General features: G+C 41.4%; 1 protein-coding gene and 1 long non-coding RNA gene across 8 annotated transcripts in view; one reads left to right on the top strand and one right to left on the bottom strand.

The window, feature by feature from the left end:
* LOC108161349 (mucin-17) overlaps positions 1–16,610 on the bottom strand; it is a 57,587-nt gene that overhangs the window by 15,556 nt on the left and 25,421 nt on the right. The gene's annotated exons all lie outside the window — the stretch shown is intronic.
* Positions 11,734–15,463, top strand: LOC117188830. Its single transcript, XR_004472877.1, has 4 exons — positions 11,734–12,664; positions 13,484–13,574; positions 15,012–15,166; positions 15,325–15,463. It is a non-coding gene; the product is annotated as an uncharacterized LOC117188830 (long non-coding RNA).

Here is a 16,610-nt window from a genome sequence, read left to right on the forward strand (position 1 = left end):
GGTTTTGACACCTGGCCATGCATATTGTATAAATACTTCGATGGGAATGCCATTGCATTCTCCCTTAAATCAATACTCTGAACAATTTGCAGCACTCTGCCAGTGCCTTTCGTCCCACTTTGTGCTGAAAGTCTGAATCTGAATGTAATTTCCATTTCCACGGATACTTCACTGATGACACGAAGGGGGGACAATGAGCAGAGAATAGGCGGAGGGGGGCGAATCAATATTAAAAGGAAAAGGTTATACAAGAACTAGAGACATACAGAATCTCAGAAATAAGTAGATATAGGATGGGTTTATCCGGGTTTTTAAGGTCACAGGAAACTCCTCTCGAGAAGAGGGTCTAGAAATTCTAAAATGTAGTGAAGAATGATATGGAATGCTATCGATCAAAGGGATACGATTATATGTATTTATCCAAATGTTTTTGGTTTCTAGAAGTTCGCAAAATCTCAAAATCGGGAGAAATATTCAAGAGCAGCGACAAAACCAGATGATTAACAATATAAAATTCTATAAAGTGGATAAGAATCTCAATCTGTATGAATAGTATTCTAGATCTGACAACAGGTCTTATGGCTAAATATTTAGAAGAAAAAAGATATACAAAATTCTTAATTCAACGAAATCAACCCTTTAGATCCTTACAACTTCTCAAGATCTGAAAGATATGTACCTAAAAGTGTTATTTTTGACCAACGAAACAGCTAAACATCTGTGGACAGTCAATCTTTAAGATGTTCCAGGGATTGCTTACATCCAAATGCTATAGATCCCCAAAACATCTCGAATATCTTCAGACTTTAAAGTACCCTGATCTAAGAGCTAGCCTAAAGGTTATCCCAAGACAGGTACGCTATGATCCAAGGATCAATAGGCACCCCGACTAAGTTTATTTACATAACCTGAAACATTAGAAGCCAAAGGATAAACATAGACCCTTTGCAAATCCTCCTCCATCTGCACACAAATCTCCTTCATGTAGATCTTGATAATCCCCATCTAATCTGGCGCTAATCCAAAGAACACTACCATTTTTCTGCTCAAAGATCAATCCATCTTTAAGATTCTTTCTACCCAATCATTAATCTTTCAATCGGATTGATTTAGCGAGCTAACAATTCATTTACCAAAGAGTTATTCAAGCTAGCTTCAACTTTGTTTTCCAAACGATTAATTTCACAGCCAGACGACCAAGGGTCATTTAGATACGAGTATCTATGTCTACGAGTGCCATCCGTATATGTATTTTGTATCTTCTTCCATGGCATGTAATCGTTATACAGTCGCGACTGAAAGAATTACATTAGCCACAGGGAGTGAGAGACCATGGGACCAAGAGACCATGAGACCATCTTCCATATGGAAGTCAAGGGCTCTGGAATGGGCGATGGCTTGGCCTTTGTCTAGACTTTCTCTGGGGCGCGCGGCTGTCATGCGGCGAGACATTGTCGCCAGTTGGCTAATAATTCCACTAAAAATAATGACGTTTGTTGCTGCCAAAATCTCGTAGGAAGAAGGTCGGTTCGGTCTTTTGTATTTCCAAGTGGCATGCAAATGGTGTGGCAGCTGCTGCACTTTCAACAACGAAGCGGAGGAGGGGAAGGAGCGTTAAAATCCATTGAACTTCCAATTAAGCACGTTCCATGCTCCTTCTCCGAAGAAAAGTTCTCAAAAAAGAGGGGCACTTAACCCCTTGCTGCCTTTCATTTTATGAGCCACAAATTGTTGTCTTTTCGGTTGGTTTTCCGCTGCCACTTAACACAAATTTAATTAATTAATTGCCTTGAAAATACAATGAAATAAAATAAAAGCCACACTTGAAAGCCAGAAAGTGCCCGGCGACTGTCGCCCATGCGAAGTTAATTTGATTTACTTACGATACAAAGTATTTTTTGTGTCTTTTTTCGTTGGTTTGAAATACGATATACGGTATACGAAACGGATTTAAGTGCCGATGGGGATACATACCTGCAATGAAAAAAGATAAAAGGGGTAAAAAGTGGAACAAATTAGTTAAATTGCTTCTCAAATGCGTTGCAAGTATTTTTATGGCTCGCAGCAAGGGAAATGGAATAGGAAAATGCTGCTGCTGCACCCAGAAGCCGAACCACCAGCAGCAGCGGCGGCGGCGGCGGAAATATCAATTTACAAGAAAATACACAAAGTACTCGTCCACATAAAATGCCAATTGGCAAATGACAAGACGCCCTGTGGGGGTAGGAGGGGGCTAAGACGCGGTTTAGGAGTGGGTTAAGAAGTGGACTCCCCTGGACAATGGACGCCACGCCCTACCCTTCCCACCCATCAAGCAAACAAATCTTCAATTGCTTCAAGAGCGAGAAAAAAGCAAGCAAGGAGGGGGTATATTTTGGGGAGCGAAGTTAGGAATACCCTAGAAAGTATGTCCATTATTATGCTATACCTATTCTCATACCTACTGTAAAACAACTTGTAATGTTTTATTGAAACGGAGAAGATTCGACTACCAAAAGTTTCTTTAAGCCCGAGTTTTGCTATGAGAAATATATAAATTTTAGGATCCTGGTAAAATATAGCTAAAATATGTTTCAGCACTTTTACAACTAAGAATAATGATCATATCCTCATAAATTAAACATTTTCCGAAGTTTCCGTAGAAGCTATATGATCTGTTAATCCCTTTCCGATTTTCTCCAATTATAAGCAGTAGAAGGGGTAAACTTCTGATCGAAATAATATTATCCTATTGCAGTAAAAGGTATAAATTGTTACTGCAGATCTATTTGTTATTCCTCTCCCACAAATTCCTCTCCATCTCTGTACTCTTGGATCTCTTAAATTCTATCCAATTTATACCCGTCCAAGCTCTGCTCGCTCTCTCTCTCTCTCTCTACAGCCCCCTCGAAAGCCACATCCCTGTGTCAACAAAGAGGGAATACCTCTCTCCGTCGCCAACTCCGCAATAATTCGGTCACCCCCACAAATGAAAACAAAAGTTTCTGCCGCCACCGTCACCAGCTGCTGCTGCTGCTGCTGCTGGTTGCGTGCCTCCGATCGGATCTGGCCTCCGTTCTGGGTTCTGAATGTGATCTTTTCTCTATTTATAGAACCATTGTAATAACTCCATCAGCATTTCTGTGGCGCGAGGAGAACGATCGTTCTCCCTGGAATTAGTGCTCGGGGACGGCACTGCTGGCCAGCATAAAAACTTCAAACAGATGTCAAGCGGCCGCTCGTCATGTAATTATTATTAATGTGCCATCCGCTACAGCTACTGCTACACCACCTCCCTCTGTCCCCTCTGTCCCCTCTACACCTAATTTCAATGAAGAGTCGCCTCTGATCTCATCTATGAAAAATGTGAGGCAATATGGGTATTCCTGTAGCTGCTGTGGGTCTCTTCTGTTTTACATTACGCGTACAAAACGATTGCCAGAGATTCTTTCACTTGTTGGGTCACTGAACTCTCGCACACATTCCTCCCCTTTTCTCTGATTCTCTGTTTGCAATTCTTTCTACGAGTGTACGTGAATATATCGTGGCCCCATGAATGACGGAGCTTTGATGATAAATGGCACATGGCAGCCACTCGTATTCGTATTCGTAATATATCGAATATCGCACACTCAAGCTCTACTGTGGCGACCTTTTATGGCTTTCTTTCCAGCGTATTTCTCTGTCGCTGGCTGTCTCTTTGAAGAACTGCCTGCACTGCTTGAAAAGTGCACGTGAGGCAAGCCTCAAGCCCCCCACGCAAAAACAATCTACAGAAAATAATAGGGGCGGAGGCGTTTGAGAGTGCGTGCAAAAATCTTACAAATTAAATTGGAATTAAAGTGTGATTGAAGCTGAAATTTCGTTGGGGAAATTGGGGAAAGGAATTTGGGAGGGGATTTGCTTGAAACTGAGGGAAGTTTATAAAGATTCATCTAGGAATAATCCTAAAAACATTCTTCATTCGAGGAAAGACAAAGAATATAGCTCTTAAAAGTATTAGAAAATATTCAAAATCTTAAAACTCAGTTTCTTTTTTTAATTTGTAGCAAATATTCTTCTTCCATTAGCATTTTCTTTGAAATAAGACTAGAACTGTCAGAGATCAGAATTTCCAAAGGGTTATTTATGATTTTGCGATCTCAAATTGAGCAGAAAAAGACTCTCAGTTGAAGAAATCGCAACAAAATGGATATGTTCAACGTATTCGTTACTTAAGATGGGTTTCTTTAGACTTTTTACTCCATTCGTAATAAATTTCCAAGTTTCTTTGCAATTCCCAGAACATCTTCTCTGATTGCAAGCCTTATTTTCCCGAGTGTCTCTCATTGTTAAGTAATTGACTCCGCTTTCACGCAATCCACAAAAAAAAACCTACGACAAAAGGCGCGTGTTTCTGTGTCGATTCTCCTGGGGCTTTGGTTTTGAGGTACGTTCAGTTATCAGGGGAGCTCTATACTTAAATAACCAAATTGAAATTGAACATAATATGAATCTGAAGGCGCCGCCACACGCCCCACATGACCCACAGAAGACGCATTGTACGTGACGCAGAGAAAATTGGGAATCCAAATCGAAACTGAAATTGTATTTAAATGAAATAAGCAATACACAAGTATCTGCATTGCCTTGTGCTGCTGCTGCTCTTTGTTTTGTGGGCAATGGGCCAAGTGAAATGAAAACTGCTGCACAATTAACTTTTTCAACAGGGAAACAATTTGTGGCATGCGGCAGACAGCAGATAAACGACAAGATCTCTCTATCTCTCTGTCTCTCTTGGGGCCACTCGGTCAGTGGGAGTTCGTAGCACCTTAACATTTTCGCCATTCGCCCAAAGGAGGAGGAAAAAGGAAAAACTATGTCACCAATTGCTGACTCAGTGACTGACAAGGGAAAAGGTGGCGCGCTAGAGAGGAAAAGTGCGTCTTTACATAATTCTCAATGGGGCATTTGGCAATTGGAATTAATTGCCTTAAGCTCTAGGTCCATGGGGTCTGTGGTAGTGGCTGGGGCGTTAATCAAGCCTAATTGCTGACATCATCCCAAGCAGCGTTAAGGCGATTCGAGTGTTGTGCCTCAATGCCCGCTTATGAAACGAGGGTTGCTTGGGGAATTGTTTTCGCCAGAAGATCTCGAGATCTCGAGAGGTTTGAATAAGAAATGGTAGGGGAAAAAACAAATATTGGGTTAAGGAATTCTTAAGTAGAAGAAGATCTAGGGAGTTAAGAAATTAGTATTCTTCCTTGGGAAGGTAAGTTCCTTTAAATATGAGAATATCCAAAGAAACTTTTAAGAGCATAGAATACACGATTTTGTCTGTAATTCTGGAATTTTCCGTTCGATATTATAGGAGAAAAAATGCAAATACTCGTATTTGGAATGCAGTTTGCTTTGGAAACTTGAATATATAATATTCAATTGTTCCTCTCAAATAACCAAAGAATAAGAAATAAACCATTCCCATATCATTTTCTATTCAGTTCCATCGTTCTATACTTATGTATATTTACAACTTGTTCTCTAAGAAACCCTCGCTTATAAGCCTCTCTTGATCATCTTTGCCTACCCCTAGACGATCGAGTCATTGCGTAAGCGTAAGCCTTAGTCTCTGACTCAATGGGTATCACATAACGCCAAAAGTCGCGACTGGAATTTCAATAAATAAACAACAAACGAGTTCTATTACAATAAAAATATCAACACAAACCCCAAAACACACACACAAATTGCACAAAGTCAACAGAAATCGAGTTTCACAGCTGAATCGTCTCCGTCTGGGTTATCTCTCATGTGTTCATTCCACCAGTGATATATACGTACTATATATACCACATACATATATACATATACGATCGCAGTAGTTCTGTCAAAGTCAGCAGAAGGTTTGCCAATCGCTCGGTCTGAGTTTTATAAATAAATATGCAATAATTTGCCTCGAGAGCTGCTTTTTGTTTGCACAAAACACACAATTTTTCTATGATTATTCGTGATCCAGTGATTGAAAGATGCCATCAATCACTCAGAGACCACAATAGAGAAAGGGACAAGGAGAGAGACCTCTGATACGAGTATAATTTATAAATGACCTTGAACATTTTGATGGATATATAAACCATTTCGTTCCGGCTGTCCGATTACCATAATTTGAGCCACAAAAAAACTATACAGAAAACCAAACAGAATACAGAATACAGAATAGTAGAGCGGATATATATATCAAGCAATTGAATGAATCAGCTTTGATAAGCCATTGGGTCAATCTCTGTACGAATGTCTCTCTACGTGTACGAATGTGGAGCATAGACTATAGAAATCGTAACTCTGGAGGTCGCTCTGTGCAATGATCGTACCGATAGAGGAGACACTCGAGTGCATATATGTAGGTTCTATGTAGAAACTATGGCAGACCTTGTGAGTTCTGATTTTTAATTAAAAAATAGCAAGAGTTGAGTGTTCTTGGAATGATTTGGTTGAATAAATATTTAATCTTTAAGTAAAGTATATTGAAATAAGTTTTATAGACTTCTTGGAATGAGCTTTAATCTATAATCTTCATAGAATATGAATTTGTATTCTTAAAATAGATCATAAGTTATTTAAATGGTGTTCTTTATGGTTAAATTATTATTGTTCTTGGAATCAATTAAACGGTTCTAAATATAGGGTATTCCTCTTTATTTATTCTTTTCCTAAGTATTCTTTTAAATAACTGAATTTCTATAATTCTAGGAATCAATGGAAGAACATTTTCAATCTCTGAGGAAACTCTCCTAAAATTCCGTATAAATCACGGAACTCAAACATTTTCCACTTGGATCGTTCCGTTGTTAGTGGTAGTATCCCCAGAGCCCTAGCTGGAGGGTAAGTTATTTATTTACCTGTAGATGAAATACAGGTTGATAAGCCCATAGCTCGCGTGGCAGTCCCTTTTTGCAACCCCCATTTCGTGGCCCCTGGTGAACCCTAACCCTGGTCAACCCTTCTTCTGGCACAGCAATTTGTTTTGCTGCAAGCATAAACTTTGTGCCTCACTGCGTTCCGTTCATATTCATTCATTCGGCGGAATGGTGGAATGGAAGGAAGCGAACACCTGCCCCTGGAGCCAGGGTGCCAGTGCCACTGCCGTTGTGGTCACCCTCCAGCCGGGGGTCAGTGACTCCTCCGCTTTCTGTTGTTGATGGATTGACACTGCCACAGCGGAGGAGTGGCAACTGTTGCCTAGTGCCCCCCTCTGTTTCCATGGAAGTAACCCTCGAGGGGCACCTCTTTGCCAAAAATGAAGCCGTAGGGCGGGAAAAGCGGATATGAAAATCGTTTTAGAACGGGTTTCGGTTGGGGAAAAACTATGGTATGCAAGTCTCTTGCATAATTATGTTTATGGGCTACGGAATATTGCAGTTCTGTGTCTCTACTACGGTGTTCTCTCTCTCTATCTCTCTCTTTCTAAAGTGTTTGCGCCGCTTCCTGTTGCTGCTGCTGTGGCAGTTGCAATTAGGCAAACATGTCAGGTAATTATGGGCATGGGGCATGAGGCATGGGCAAAAAAGGCAATCAGACAGACTGGCAGCAAAATGGGGATGTCTGGAGGCGTTGTCGTGTGAAGTGGCACCGAGAGGCTCTCCCCAGATTTGCTCGATGACAAGCCACAAAAACAAATACAATGTTGAGGCCCCAAATACGGGATAGAACTCCAAACTCAAGTAGTGCTCTTCACTTTGGAAAATTATAAGGTTCTGCCACTTGGAGAACTGTAAATGTAATAGGCTTTTCCCTCCCAAAGAACACACGTGCCAAGCATTTATCAAACGCATTTCACGCCTGCCTGAATCGAGGAGCGTTCGACTAATGAGGGATCCCCAGGGAGGGCCCAGCGCTATCTCTACGCACAATCCATCCGAGTGGAACAATGCGATACACACTATACAATCGTATTCGTATAATTCACTGATGAATCAGCTGTCGTCCGCCGTTGAACTCCAGCGCATTCTACATACACGGCCCTGACCTTTTTCTTAATTGTTTTGGAATGTCAGCGGAGGAGGGGGAGGGGCGGTGTGGCCTGCTTCCTCTCTGGATGGATGCGATAATGCTTTCGGCATTCAGTTCTCTCTCTGTTTTGGGTCTCATTTGCATGTGTCCCTCGACAGAAAACACAAAAACACAGCAGACCCTAAGGAAATTTGTATAAATGAAATGTTTGGGAGCACTATACTCGTGGACCATGTGGCATGTGGCAAGGGGAATGCTCTTTCCACAAATGAAACAGAACTAGAATGCAGTGGATGCCCATTTACCACAAGGGCACAAACATTCGGGGGTTCCATATACAAATTTCTCATAAGTGAAAGGACTCCATTTCGACAGAACGAACATGTGCGTGTTCTTCTACAAAGAATACCCTAAAAATACGCCTAACGAAATCTGCTATCCGTGTGAGAACTTTTATATTTACTCTCCCATCACTTAAGTCATAAAAAACCCCTATTTTTCATTTACAAAAGGTGTTGAAAGATGCCTGATTCCACGAGAGATCACACCTTTTAATGAAACTTGAGATTTAGAGTGCATCAGCGATCCCCTCCTAAACATTTATAATGCCCTGAATACCTCTCTGTGTACTCTACCTCCATCCCGAGGACAACCCACTTTTGGTATGTCCTTCAGCCGTTTTCCAGGGAAATGAAAAGAGCAGGCATTCAAATGGCAAAAGTGGAAATCCTCCACACAGAATTCCAGGCGAATACTTCAGCCCCAAACTATTCTCCCGCATATGTATAATGCATTTTACATAACCGGTACACAATTCCCAAAACCTCAGACCAGACCTCCCTCCCGTCTCTATTTCTTTCCTCCATGTGGCATGTGGCACATGTTGAAGGTAAAACGAGAATGTTGCTGCTGGCATCTACATACGTCAGAGAGACCGAGAGAGAACGGGCATCTTTCGAGAGTGAAAGATGTGTGGCGCACATTAAAATGTGATTTATTTGAAAATGCCAAAACGGGGAAACTATTTTTGGAATGCAACCAAGAGCACAGGAAAAGGGGGAAAGGGGAGAGGTATGTATACTCAGTGTATACTGAGCGGAAAAAGGAAGTGCGCTTTATTTGTTTGCCGGTTCTGCTTTGGGGGTGTTCTCTCTCTCTCTCTCTGTCTATCTCTGTTTTCTCCGAGCACCGAGGCAGGTGTGCATTATCGTATTGTACGGGAGAAACAGAGGAAACCAGAACGACAGCTGACACTCTCCTCTTCTTCTGGGTACGTATCTGTGGTTCTGTTTTCGGTTCTCGGATTCTCTGGCTCTCTGGTTGTCTGTTCATTTTCCAATTAGCATTTGGGTTTGCCATGAAAATCGTTAACTTAATTTGCGGGCCATTGCCATAGGACGCCCCCCACACTCACACTCATATCTTTAAGGTATTTGCATGGAATAGAATGTCGAATGTCCCCTCTATCGGTTCTCTGCTCAGTTCTCTTCTGTTTGCTTCCACTGATAGTTGAGGTCTGGTTCTGTTCTGCGGTAATCACACAAATTCGTACGAAAATTCGCAGTCTGGAAGGTGTCTTGGCATGTGGGTAGTGCTTGTACTACTTTTGGATTGCCTGCCTAGGCGTATGTGACCCACAAATTGAAACTGTTATGAAACGGTTCTTTCATTTCATGTAGGTGGCAAGAGAACACTTTAGGATCGGTGGAAATACTCTTAAAGGGGTCTGTTCTCTTCTGCTTAATGATGTCTTTAGAGATTTATCTTTCTTCTGAAAACTTCTCCCTTCTGTTTGAAGAGAACTGTAGATCTTTACAGAGAATTGTATCTTCCGAAACTGTATCTAATGAATCATATAGTTGGGTTCTATTCTGTTATAAACTCATTTATAGACTATGTCGTGCACCTTATCTTTGGGATAATTAGTTTGACATTGACTGCTATACAAAATTAGTGTCATATCTAACTGTTATATACGACTGTAGATTGTATGCCAGCTGGTACAAGCTCATTTAATGTGTTATAAAAATGATAAAAACTATTAATTGCCCACTAGAGCAATTAAAATCTATATACCATGTTTCAGTCTGCTTCATGGCTTGATATAGTGCTATACACTATTCTGTTATACTATTATACAAACTGTTATACCGTTGTCAAACTGGTAAGCGCCAAAAATTGGTAGATGACAGGTGAAACTATTCCACGAAGTGTTATACTGTTTTAATAAAACTGTTATACAATCTAAAATCCCACCTGACAGATGAAACCTTTCTCCATACTGTTTTACCATCATAAAAACTGTTATACTCATAAAAGCACCATCTCCTTTCATGCCATTCATTCGCAATTTTTCAAGTCTTTCAGCCCCGTCTAAGCCTGCATTTAAACGGTTTAAAAGTTCACCAACATTGGAGGCTAGGAAGCAGGCAGCAGTCAGCAGGCCAAATTAAGCACACATCCAACAGCCAACGACAGTCTCCGGCGACTGTCTCTCTCTATTGTGGCTCGTCGTCGTCGTCGCTCCTTTTGGCCACCACTTCAGCTTTCATTCAGCTTCCAGGCAGTTGCCTTTTAAGGGCACCAGCTTCAGCAGAGGAGGCTCAGTGCAACCAACGACTAGGAGGAGGCACCCACCCGCACGCTACAGTTCGCGACATAATAAAGTCCTTTAACCTCTTGCTCGAGATTTCCCCTAGTTTTTTCGCTCTTTTCTCTTTTCGTTTTTCCCTCATCTTTTGCGAGGAACTTCCGCATGCGGCGGATGATGGGTTTATGTAAGGCTAAGCCTTGAAAGGCACTCAAAAAGGAAGGGTTTCAGTGGTTTCTGATGGAAATCATATTTCATGGATGGAAATTTAATTTAGAACTCAAATTAATGCCACACATTTGATTGGTTTTCTAAATGCAGTCTGTGGAAATAATAAGTGGGAAAAGCAAGTGCAGACGACGGACCGTGGGCGATTGGAAATTATAGTAGAACCCCACTCGTGTCACATAATCATGACAGTAATTGGACTTTGGGGCTGCCATTGTTGTCTCCCATGAATAAATTAGTCAGCATTCAGCAGCAGCAGCAGCAGCAGCAGAAGGGGAGTCTGAATCATATTCTATGAGTATCTTCTATATGTTCGCTGTGTGTATCTGCATCTGTCTTTAAATTATACGAAAAACACAGCTGGCTGGCTGGCTGGCTGGCTGGCCACGCAGCAATTTCCACATCAAAAATAGAAAAAAAGAATCAGAATCGACGCCGAAGATTAGGGTGCGGCCAGCGCTATCCACTTGGCGAATAAATATCCAAAATATCCGAAATATCCAAAAATTCCTATAAACAAAAACTCGAAACTCGTGTGCTTAAATTCCAATATATTTTCGGATTTTTGTATGTTTTTGGTTGGTTTTTCGGGTGTTTTTGGTTCGTTTATTTTTGGAATGAATATCGCAAGTTCATTTTGCCCACAAAAACATTTTGCAAATGCTACAAAAATACTCTGTGCTCGTACTCGTACTCGTCCGAATAATTAACGGCTTGTGAAAAATTGCACTGGCTACTAGGTGTAAAAATTGCTTTTGAAATCCGTCGTAAAAAAACGATGAAAGGAAAAAGCGCAAACAACAGACAATCGGCGGGGGATTTGCTTTATATAATTCTGAATCGGAATCTGTTTTCTTTTCTGATGAGTCAAGTTTTCCACAAAGGGGGTACGCATGTGACCAGATAAAAGCCAGGCTAAATGGCGATTTGTAGGCGTTAAGTGATATTAAATTAACAAATAAGCAAAGTCATAATATTTGCATATTTTCTTGGAGTTTAAGAGATTTATTCAAGGGGAAAGCATGTGTGAATAAGCCACAAAATGTATCCCAAAGATATACTGTGCCACGAATGCGGTGTTTATAGATGACCACAAAAATCTGCTTAGTCTCATCGCATCGAAATGGCCAAAAGCAATAGATAAAGTGCCTCATTTCACGTATATCCAAAACAGATTCGCCAGATTGAGGGGCGGAACCCACTAGAGTGATCTCTGAACGGAAAGCCGCCTATAAACAAGTTCCCAGCGAAGGCCAAACATTCGACGCAAAAGATTCGGACAGGCGGACGGACACACCCAATAGACAGACAGTAAATCGAGTACTAAACAAGGCTGATGGTACCGAGATGTGCTATAAAAGTTATCCAATTCCGATTCCTAATGGAAACTACTTTCTAATGTCCAAAGGGCTCTTTCGCTTTCAGGCGAATTTTAGGCAAATTAAATTGTAAACAAGGCGTCAATAATTTGAGTCAATTAAAGGCTAATTTGATTCAATTTGTCTTAATCCCTCACCAAGTACAGCCCCCATCCACCCACTCACACAACCACCCACTAGTCCGTCCCCCATTTATCTGCGTTCTGGAAAAACAAATGCCTGTTTACGCAAGGAAGCCCGTGAAGGAAAAACCCAAAAGAAAAACGGAAAATTACAAGCTGCGAGAAACAAATGCAAAACGCAATTAAAAGAGTGTGAAAAATAAATTGTGGCGCAAATCCGAAATGAAATAAAAATCAAGCGGCACTAAACACAAGCAAACCGCAAAATGGACTTTAAATTAATTAAATTTCCTGCTGGCCCGAGCAGTCGCCAGGGGCAATATTGCGAGAGGCGAGTGTCTGTAAAGTGGTGCAAGCCCCAGGCGATATTGCGAGAGGTGAGTGTGGGAGGGCGGCAAGTATTGCGAGAGGCGTGATCTAATATCGCAAGAGGCCAGTGTTGCAGGGCGAAAAGTCTCACAATAACACACAATATTTCGTGAAACGAGTGTCTGTCTTTAATGGAAGACAAAATTCCGTTTTAATTTGAATAAATTACAGTCGCGTCATGGACAATGGAAAAATGCCTGAGCAATGATCTCAGAGCCCCGACAATCCAACAATCCAGCAATCCGACAATCCGCTAAATGCCCAAGTATTTTAATTAATTTACTGCGCTTGGGACTTTGAAACTACCATTAGAAAGCGGTTACAAAGTATTTCTTGTACCAAATATTTCACAATTTGACTTTTCCGCAAGCAGGTTGCATTTTCCAGGTATTTTTTCTGTAGTCAATTTTCCTTGACAACTGTGAAGAGAGTAGGGGACTACGAAGAGGAGGTGGGGGGATGTACAATCGTTCAAGCAACACAAATTGCTACAAAAATGGCAAAGAAATTGTTTAGGCGGTTCCTCAAAAACAGTCCATCTATAGAGATAAGCCAAAAGGAAACAGGTAAAAACACGAAAAACATCGAAACAGCCAGAGAGTGTAAATCAAAGAGAGCGCTGGAGCATAAGAGAGTTGTAACCACACCAGCAGAAGAGAGCGAGCTGATCTAACAGAATTCGGCTCTTTTACATTACCTGTTAACAGCTCTGTTGGCAGCTCTAATCTAAGAACTCTGTTAAGGGCGCATGCTCATACATAGATGCCTTTAAATTATCAGCACTCTCTTTAGAATGATCCACCTTTTGCTTCCTTCTACATTTGCAGCAAGAGAGCGACGAATGGACAGCTGAATCACAATCAGAGCATGCTTCTGAAGAAGGTCTATTTGTGTAAGGTTCGGCCTAAGCAAATGCAGGTGAGGCTTGTGTTACAGCAGATCGTGCATGCAAGTGCCCTTAGGCAATGCGCTGCACCTTTTTATTCATGCACTTTGAGCTGGAGTAATAGAGTAAACCCTAAGGAACCAAGTGCATACTACTGCAGTAGATCAAGCAATAAGTTTTGTTAAGAAAACTCTTAGGATAACTCTCCTCTGCAAGCTGCTCTTCTCTTTAATTACATTTTGGCACACCTCCATGCGGCCCCCACTCATTCGCCTCTTCCCTTAGGATTTACAACGTCGGCGGGCCATAAACTGAATGAGAATCAAGAATTCCGACAACAAATATTTGAGGAGCACAGAGAAAAACAAATCCAAACGCACAAAAAACAATTGAAAGAAAGCACCGTTTGCTTAAAGCACATTAGAAACTAATTTGGAGAGTGGGTAAAGGGGGAGACGGAGACGGAGAGAGGAAGAAGCACCGCTAGCTTGAACTTTAGTGTTAGTATTAGTAATGTCGCCGGCTGTCATCGGCGCTCGGTGTTTCTTATCATCAAAACATGAAAATGTACAAGAAAAGATAAGCAAATAAATAGAGACGTAGTTTGTTGGTTTACTCTTTTTCCTGCTTTTATGCTTTCTTTTTGTGTTAGTTAGGGGCCGAATATGGTCTGGAGTGGGAGTGGGAGGAGGAGTGACCAAAAGGAACGTGTAAGAATGTTTACGCTATGCGAGTATGTAGACTATGCGATACCCTATAGAGCATTTTGGTGTATACGAGTATGTCTATGGCATTGCTTTTACTTCTGTGGCTCCTTCAATCTACCCTGTACCCTGTACCCTGTACGAGTTCCATCCTATAAGCTTTTGTCAACAGCAAGTGGCACACTTTATCCCCCCCTGTCCCTGTCCCTCTCCCTCCCACAGACACGGCCAGACAGGAGAGGGATTACTCACACAAACAATCCGCTGTTCTCCGGGACTCTGTTTCTTATCGGAAGAGCAGACATTGGATTTGTTTACATTACATGTGAAAATAATGAAAAATTTAATTAAAGTTTATTTGTTGTATGCTGGGTGGCCCACCACCATCATCATCATTTCTTTTCTTTGGCTCTGCTTTCTTTTTCTCGTACTGGCTCCCGTAATTATTTGTTGTAGTATTATTATTCACATGACAACTGTCGGGCGCAGCAGCGACAAATTTCCGCAAGAGCAGACAGAAGACAGAGCTCGAAGCAATCTCCAGTTTTCATGGGATTGAAATAGTTTTTGGATTTGAGCGGAAATCAAGGCGAAAGTTTTGGCATTAAGTGGGAGCGACGACAGCGAGACGTAGGAGGCAGTCCAAGTCCAAGTGCAAGACCAACTCGTATTCGAATTCGAATGAAAACCAAGAAGAGAAGCAGCTCAGACGAAAAACGAAAAAGAAGGCGCAGCTTAATAGTTTTTCTGTTTCTATTTTACAAGGCAAGGCAGACGATTGAGCAGAGCAGACAGAAAAAAACTGGGAGAGGTACATAAAAAAAGTTCAACGTAGTCGACTTTCGAATGCCCTTCGTAACGAATAAAGTTCTGGGAAACACTAGGGTTCCAATAGATGTGGAAATTCACACTACACTCATGTAAGTCTCATTTTCTCTACCCTCTCTCCAACTTTTACTCTTCTTCTCTTTCTTTATTCAAAGTTTCAACATTGTCCATTACAACACCTTTTGCGGCCCCAGAAAGTTTTTTTGTTTATTGTATGACATTATTAATTATATTTATTAATCACGAACAGGCGATTTCTACAAAAATATCTGTGTACGTGAGTGGAAAACATAAACGAAAAGCTCAACATAGATGCGTATCTTACATAAAAAAGCTAGCAGACAGGGGCCACCATAAAAACCACAAAAATATATATTTCTCAATTTTATGTCAACAAAAAAAATAAAAATATAATTAAATTTGAGAAATTTCCAAGGTATACAAAAAATATATATGTATAATTAAATGAAAGAAATTTATCTATATGTTTAATATGGCCTCATAAATCAGAAGTTTTTTCTTCTTTTCAGGACAAATTTTTAGTATTCAAAAATCATCAAAAACAAGAAAGGAAAGAAGAAAGGATCGCTTGCTAGGCCAAGGTCTGCCTTAAATCTTTCCCAAGGCGAAGCCAAACTTCAAATTGAAACTATAATTAAACACAAATTTTAAGACAACATCCGCAGACTCCCCTTCCTACCAAGCCGATGTTAGCCAAAACCAGCTGGCTCTTTAAGCCATGATGTTAATGGGTCAGAGTCGAGCAAAAAAGTGCCAAGTAAACATCGAGTTAATTGGGTCTCCCGCCCATCCGCCATCCACGGACTATCCGCAAAAGTAAAAGAAACCCAACAAACTTTTGACCAAAACTGTAGGGCTTTTTCCTCTCGTTATTAAACAAAAGCCATCGCCCCGTCGCCCCAATGCCCCAACGCCCATCGTTCCACAGTTCCACAGTTCCATCGACTCAATTAACGTAATGAGAGAGAAAAACAGGCTGAAAAAATGTGAGAGCCCCGGAAAACAAAGGCCATCATCTAGAAGCGTAAGGGCGTGGTGGGGCACGGACACGACTCGGGGGCATTCACACACACACACACACACACACATATTACGAAAACTAAGGTCAAGTGGTCATTGTCTCTGTGGCAAGCAGCACAGCATCGCCGGGGCATCATCGCGCAAGTAATTTGTAGGAGCCATAAAAAACGCACCAAGCACCCAAGAAAATTGAGGAAAATGTGAGACGACTCTGAGGCTGAGAGGCGAGAAAAAAAACATCACCCATTGATTTATGCCCAAGGATTATGGAGGATAGGGAGGGGGAAGGCAGGCAGGCAGGCAGGCAGGCCCACAGTGTGGATGGAATGTGTCGCCTAATAAATCAAAAATAAAGAATAACATCACGAGAGTAAAGGCCTGGCCGCTTTAAAACTCAGTCAGCGCTAAGCCGCTTAGACAGAGCCACCCGCAGGGTTGAAAGGATAATGGATATAGCAGTTCTGATGATGATAGAGCACAGGGTAGGAGTATCCT

This window comes from Drosophila miranda, chromosome 4 (assembly GCF_003369915.1).
Source record: "Drosophila miranda strain MSH22 chromosome 4, D.miranda_PacBio2.1, whole genome shotgun sequence".
Taxonomy (NCBI): Eukaryota; Metazoa; Arthropoda; class Insecta; order Diptera; family Drosophilidae; genus Drosophila; species Drosophila miranda.